Below are 7,168 nucleotides of genomic sequence, written 5' to 3' on the forward strand. Positions count from 1 at the left end.
ACATACGTGTTTTCGGTCCTGGAGGGACATTTGGATTTATGTCAGCACCTTTAAACTGAAGCAGTGAAGGATCTTACCTGTTCCATCATCAGGGAAAGGCTCAGCGCTGCCACCATCTTTACAAAACCTCCACCTCACCTCAAGCTTCTTTTCCTGAGCTGAAGTCAGCGCTCCAACAGGAAAATGTTCTCATTCATTCATCGTCACAGTTACTGATGCAAACGGTTTTATTCATAGACGTGTTCCAGACACAACATCATGTCACGCAACTCAGCATGTTAATAAGGGTTCAGGTGTATCAGGGAGAGAGCTGCAATAAGTGCCGGCCAATCATCATACAGCACAGCTAAGGTGTTCAAGTTTTCTTTATTTGATGAGGACAAATCCTCAGGAAAGATGAAACACTAATAATTCATTTGGCAGGAAACAGAAAATGTTATCAATAGTATTAAAGAGGAAAAAGTTGTTTTAAACAATGACTGCAGCAGACAGCTGCACGGAGCTCCTCACTGTGAGCAGCCCATTGGCTTCAACCTTCACCGACATGCCGCTCCTCACTCGTATTACCGTCAGCTGACCTGGAGCCAGTCTGCGTGCCGAGGCGGGCTGAGCGGCAGCTTCAGCGCTCGGTTCAGCCTCACGGAGGTTTCAGTCATCACCACGAGCAGTGCAGCACATCAGGTTTAGTCCAATCATCTGTGACGCAGGCCACCACACACACACAGGGAGTTTCAGTGTTCACAGGTTGGTTTGAGCATGAAGTGCAGTTTCTGCTTTCTTCCACCAGATGGCAGCACTGACTCAGTCTGAGCTTCTCCCTCTACAGAGGGGAGAGGTATTAGAGAAACAACGATAGCAGCACACATCAGGTTAGAGAGCGTGGAGGCGAGGGTGGAGAGGGTGGAGGAGAGGATGGGGGAGAGGATGGGGGAGAGTGTGGGGAGGGTAGAGGAGAGGGTAGAGGAGAGGATGGGGGAGAGCGTGGAGAGGGTGGAGAGGGTGGAGGAGAGGGTAGAGGAGAGGATGGGGGAGAGCGTGGAGGCGAGGGTGGAGAGGGTGGAGGAGAGGGAAGAGGAGAGGATGGGGGAGAGCGTGAGAGGGTGGGGAGGGTGGTGGAGAGCATGGAGAGGGTGGAGGAGAGGGTGGAGGAGAGGATGGGGAGAGTGTGAGAGGGTGGGGAGAGGATGGGGGAGAGCGTGGAGAGGGTGGGGATGGTGGAGGAGAGGGTAGAGGAGAGGTTTGGGGAGAGGGTGGAGAGGGTGGAGGAGAGGGTAGGGGGAGAGGATGGGGAGAGCATGGAGAGGGTGGGGATGGAGGAGGAGAGGGTGGGGAGAGCGTGGAGAGGGTGGGGAGGGTGGAGGAGAGGGTGGGGAGAGGATGGGGAGAGGGTGGAGGCGAGGGTGGAGAGGGTGGAGGAGAGGGTAGAGGAGAGGATGGGGGAGAGGGTGGAGAGGGTGGAGGAGAGGGTAGGGGGAGAGGATGGGGGAGAGCATGGAGAGGGTGGGGATGGAGGAGGAGAGGGTGGGGAGAGCGTGGAGAGGGTGGGGAGGGTGGAGGAGAGGGTGGGGAGAGGATGGGGAGAGGGTGGAGGCGAGGGTGGAGAGGGTGGAGGAGAGGGTAGAGGAGAGGATGGGGAGAGGGTGGAGGCGAGGGTGGAGAGGGTGGAGGAGAGGATGGGGGAGAGCGTGGAGAGGGTGGGGAGGGTGGTGGAGAGGGTGGAGGAGAGGGTGGAGGAGAGGATGGGGAGAGTGTGAGAGGGTGGGATGGAGGAGGAGAGGGTGGGGAGAGCGTGGAGAGGGTGGGGAGGGTGGAGGAGAGGGTGGGGAGAGCGTGGAGAGGGTGGGGAGGGTGGAGGAGAGGGTAGAGGAGAGGATGGGGGAGAGCATGGAGAGGGTGGGGAGGGTGGAGGAGAGGGTAGAGGAGAGGATGGGGGAGAGCATGGAGAGGGTGGGGAGGGTGGAGGAGAGGATGGGGAGAGCGTGGAGATGGTGGAGAGGGTGGAGGAGAGGGTAGGGGGAGAGGATGGGGAAGAGCATGGAGAGGGTGGGGAGGGTGGAGGAGAGGGTGGAGGAGAGGATGGGGAGAGCGTGGAGATGGTGGAGAGGGTGGAGGTGAGGTTGGAGGAGAGGATGGGGAGAGCATGGAGAGGGTGGGGAGGGTGGAGGAGAGGGTGGAGGAGAGGATGGGGGAGAGGGTGGAGGCGAGGGTGGAGAGGGTGGAGGAGAGGGTTGGGAGAGCGTGGAGAGGGTGGAGAGGGTGGTGGAGAGGGTAGAGGAGAGGGTGGGGAGAGCGTGGAGAGGGTGGGGAGGGTGGAGGAGAGGATGGGGGAGAGCGTGGAGGCTAGGGTGGAGAGGGTGGAGGAGAGGGTAGAGGAGAGGATGGGGGAGAGCGTGGAGAGGGTGGAGAGGGTGGTGGAGAGGGTAGAGGAGAGGGTGGGGAGAGCGTGGAGAGGGTGGGGAGGGTGGAGGAGAGGATGGGGGAGAGCGTGGAGGCGAGGGTGGAGATGGTGGAGAGGGTGGAGGAGAGGGTAGGGGGAGAGGATGGGGGAGAGCATGTAGAGGGTGGGGAGGGTGGAGGAGAGGATGGGGGAGAGGGTGGAGGCGAGGGTGGAGAGGGTGGAGGAGAGGGTGGAGAGGGTGGAGGAGAGGTTGATTGTGATTCTCTTGGATTAAACGCTGTTTTTCAGACCTGCACAGATTGAATCTGTCATCCAGTCTGGTGCTCGGTCTGAGCCACACCCGGCCTCCACATCGAGTCCGTCTGTGCCCAGAACAGAGAAACGGTTGCTAATCCAACAGGTTTATTCAGTGTGTGGGAAACATGCTCTTAGCGCCTATTTCTGCTCGTTTTCCATCTTTTTTTATGTCTTTGAGGTCATCCTGCATCTCATGTTTTCCCTTTGTGTGAGAATGGGTCGTCTCCACATCCTTATTTCTGTGTACAGTCCTTTGTTTTTGTGCTTGTTTGTTCATGTTTACTTTCTGCATCTCTCTTTCTTTACTGTTGGAGTACGTCTCTAACCTCTGTAATGTCTCTGTAACCCACCTGCGTTTTTTGGCTGATCTATTAATGTCTCCCGTGAAAGGTGAGGAGGCCCCAATAAAGAGAATTCCACTGAATCAGAATCAGTCAAGTATAGAAATCTGTCCTGTTTCTGAGTCTATTTTTTTCTGAGTCTATTTCTGTGCATCTGTTGTCTCAGAACTGTAATTAAATATGGATCTCACACATGGATCAGTTCATCTAAATATAAATGAAGTTAAAAGAGGACGGTGTGGATATAAATATTCTGACAGCTCCTCTGTTCTTTCTCAGGTTGGTACTGAGCATGTGCAGTCCACACTCGGACTGTTTTTGGATGAAACACGTCGACAGATTTGGCGTCAGCGTGGCTCACAGTCTGTTTCAACACTTTTGCCTCTGATGGTGTGAAAAACATTTTCATGCTGCAGTTTCTTTAAACCTGCGATGGGAAGAGCTTCACACGTCAATCACAGGCTTTCATATGAAGTAAGCTCCACGGCGGTGCTGAGATTCAGATCAGCTGACAAACATGTGAGCAAGAGGACAATCAGTTCAGTCCCAGAAACAGCTGATTCCCTCTGAGCCTGCAGATGTCCTCACATCACCGTAGCTTCAGCCAACTCCAACTCTTTGTCTCTTTGTCCCTTTTTCTTTTCGTCTCTTTGTCCCTTTGTCTCTTTGTCTTTTTGTTAGTGCTGTCAGTGTTAATCTCGTTAAAATGACGTTAACGCCATAACCGCATTAACGCAACAAATCACCGTCAGCGAGTTAGCTCTGTTCGCCCCGTGCGTGGGGCTGCGTGGCGTTAATGTGTTAGCGCAGTTAGCTCGTTAATGCAGCCCCACGCATGGGGCGGCCCGTAAATCCGAGATTAACGCTGACAGCACTACTTTTTGTCTCTTTGTCCCTTTTTCTTTTCGTCTCTTTGTCCTTTTGTCTTTTTGTCTCTTTGTCCCTTTGTCTTTTTGTCTCTTTGTCTCTTTGTCTCTTTGTCTTTTTGTCTCTTTGTCTCTTTGTCCCTTTGTCTTTTTGTCTCTTTGTCCCTTTTTCTTTTCGTCTCTTTGTCTCTTTGTCTCTTTGTCTTTTTGTCTCTTTGTCTCTTTGTCTTTTTGTCTCTTTGTCTCTTTGTCTCTTTGTCCCTTTGTCTTTTCGTCTCTTTGTCCCTTTGTCTTTTCGTCTCTTTGTCCCTTTTTCTTTTCGTCTCTTTGTCCGTTTTTCTTTTCGTCTCTTTGTCCCTTTTTCTTTTCGTCTCTTTGTCTCTTTGTCTCTTTGTCTTTTTGTCTCTTTGTCTCTTTGTCTTTTTGTCTTTTTGTCTCTTTGTCTCTTTGTCTCTTTGTCCCTTTTTCTTTTCGTCTCTTTGTCCCTTTTTCTTTTCGTCTCTTTGTCCCTTTTTCTTTTCGTCTCTTTGCCTCTTTGTCTCTTTGTCTTTTTGTCTCTTTGTCTCTTTGTCTTTTTGTTAATCTCGTTAAAATGACGTTAACGCCTTGACCGCATTAATGCAACAAATCACCGTCAGCGAGTTAGTTCTGTTCGCCCCGTGCCTGGGGCTGCGTGGCGTTAATGTGTTAGCGCAGCTAGCTTGTTAATGCAGCCCCACGCATGGGGCGGTCCGTAAATCCGAGATTAACGCTGACAGCACTACTTTTTGTCTCTTTGTTCCTTTTTCTTTTTGTCTCTTTGTCCCTTTGTCTTTTTGTCTCTTTGTCTCTTTGTCTCTTTGTCTTTTTGTGTCTTTATGCATATGTCTTTATCGCTTTGTCTTTTTGTCGTTTTGTCTTTTTGTCTCTTTGTCCCTTTGTGTCTTTGTCTTTTTGTGTCTTTATCGCTTTGTCTCTTTGTCGCTTTGTCTTTTTGTCGTTTTGTCTTTTTGTCTCTTTGTCCCTTTGTGTCTTTGTCTTTTTGTGTCTTTATGCATGTGTCTTTATCGCTTTGTCTTTTTGTCTTTTTGTCTCTTTGTCCCTTTGTGTCTTTGTCTTTTTGTGTATTTATGCATATGTGTCTTTATCGCTTTGTCTTTTTGTCTTTTTGTCATTTTGTCTCATTGTCCCTTTGTGTCTTTGTCTTTTTGTCTCTTTGTGTCTCTGTCTCATGTCAGCTCCTCCCTTTTACACATCCTTGCTGCCACATTACATCCCTCAGATCAGTGTCTGTGATCAGTGTCTGTGATCAGTGCCTGTGGTCCGTGTCTGTGGTCCGTGTCTGTGGTCCGTGTCTGTGGTCAGTGTCTGTGATCAGTGTCTTTGGTCAGTGCCTGTGGTCAGTGTCTGTGATCAGTGCCTGTGGTCCGTGTCTGTGGTCAGTGCCTGTGGTCAGTGTCTGTGGTCAGTGTCTGTGATCAGTGCCTGTGGTCCGTGTCTGTGATCAGTGTCTGTGATCAGTGCCTGTGGTCCGTGTCTGTGGTCCCTGTCTGTGGTCAGTGCCTGTGGTCAGTGTCTGTGATCAGTGCCTGTGGTCCGTGTCTGTGGTCAGTGCCTGTGGTCCGTGTCTGTGGTCCGTGTCTATGGTCCGTGCCTGTGGTCAGTGTCTGTGGTCAGTGTCTGTGGTCCGTGTCTGTGATCAGTGCCTGTGGTCAGTGCCTGTGGTCAGTGTCTGTGATCAGTGTCTGTGGTCCGTGTCTGTGGTCAGTGTCCGTGGTCCGTGTCCGTGGTCCGTGTCTGGGATCAGTGTCTGTGATCAGTGCCTGTGGTCAGTGTCTGTGATCAGTGCCTCTGGTCAGTGTCTGTGGTCAGTGTCTGTGGTCAGTGTCTGTGGTCAGTGTCTGTGGTCCGTGTCTGTGATCAGTGCCTGTGGTCAGTGTCTGTGATCAGTGCCTGTGGTCAGTGTCTGTGGTCAGTGTCTGTGGTCCGTGTCTGTGGTCAGTGCCTGTGGTCAGTGTCTGTGGTCAGTGTCTGTGGTCCGTGTCTGTGGTCAGTGCCTGTAGTCAGTGTCTGTGATCAGTGCCTGTGGTCCGTGTCTGTGGTCAGTGCCTGTGGTCCGTGTCTGTGGTCCGTGTCTATGGTCCGTGCCTGTGGTCAGTGTCTGTGGTCAGTGTCTGTGGTTTGTGTCTGTGATCAGTGCCTGTGGTCAGTGTCTGTGGTCCGTGTCTGTGGTCAGTGCCTGTGGTCCGTGTCTGTGATCCGTGCCTGTGGTCCGTGTCTGTGATCAGTGTCTGTGATCAGTGTCTGTGATCAGTGCCTGTGGTCAGTGTCTGTCGTCCGTGTCTGTGATCCGTGCCTGTGGTCAGTGCCTGTGGTCCATGTCTGTGATCCGTTCCTGTGGTCCGTGTGTGTGGTCCGTGTCTGTGGTCAGTGTCTGTGATCAGTGTCTGTGATCAGTGCCTGTGGTCCGTGTCTGTCGTCCGTGTCTGTGATCCGTGCCTGTGGTCCGTGTCTGTGGTCAGTGTCTGTGATCAGTGTCTGTGATCAGTGCCTGTGGTCCGTGTCTGTCGTCCGTGTCTGTGATCCGTGCCTGTGGTCCGTGCCTGTGATCCGTGTCTATGGTCCGTGCCTGTGGTCAGTGTCTGTGGTCAGTGTCTGTGGTCCGTGTCTGTGATCAGTGCCTGTGGTCAGTGTCTGTGGTCCGTGTCTTTGGTCAGTGCCTGTGGTCAGTGTCTGTGATCCGTGCCTGTGGTCCGTGTCTGTGATCAGTGTCTGTGATCAGTGCCTGTGGTCAGTGTCTGTCGTCCGTGTCTGTGATCCGTGCCTGTGGTCAGTGCCTGTGGTCCATGTCTGTGATCCGTTCCTGTGGTCCGTGTGTGTGGTCCGTGTCTGTGGTCAGTGTCTGTGATCAGTGTCTGTGATCAGTGCCTGTGGTCAGTGTCTGTCGTCCGTGTCTGTGGTCATTGCCTGTGGTCCGTTCCTGCTGTCAGTGTCTGTGGTCAGTGTCTGTGGTCATTGCCTGTGGTCAGTGTCTGTGGTCAGTGCCTGTGGTCCGTGTCTGTGATCCGTGTCTGTGGTCAGTGTCTGTGGTCAGTGTCTTTGGTCAGTGTCTGTGGTCAGTGTCTGTGGTCATTGCCTGTGGTCAGTGTCTGTGGTCAGTGCCTGTGGTCCGTGTCTGTGATCCGTGTCTGTGATCCGTGTCTGTGGTCAGTGTCTGTGGTCAGTGTCTGTGATCAGTGTCTGTGATCAGTGCCTGTGGTCAGCGTCTGTGATCCGTGTCTGTGGTC

Source organism: Neolamprologus brichardi, chromosome 22 (genome assembly GCF_056152115.1).
Source record: "Neolamprologus brichardi isolate AB-2024 chromosome 22, ASM5615211v1, whole genome shotgun sequence".
In the NCBI taxonomy this organism is placed as follows: Eukaryota; Metazoa; Chordata; class Actinopteri; order Cichliformes; family Cichlidae; genus Neolamprologus; species Neolamprologus brichardi.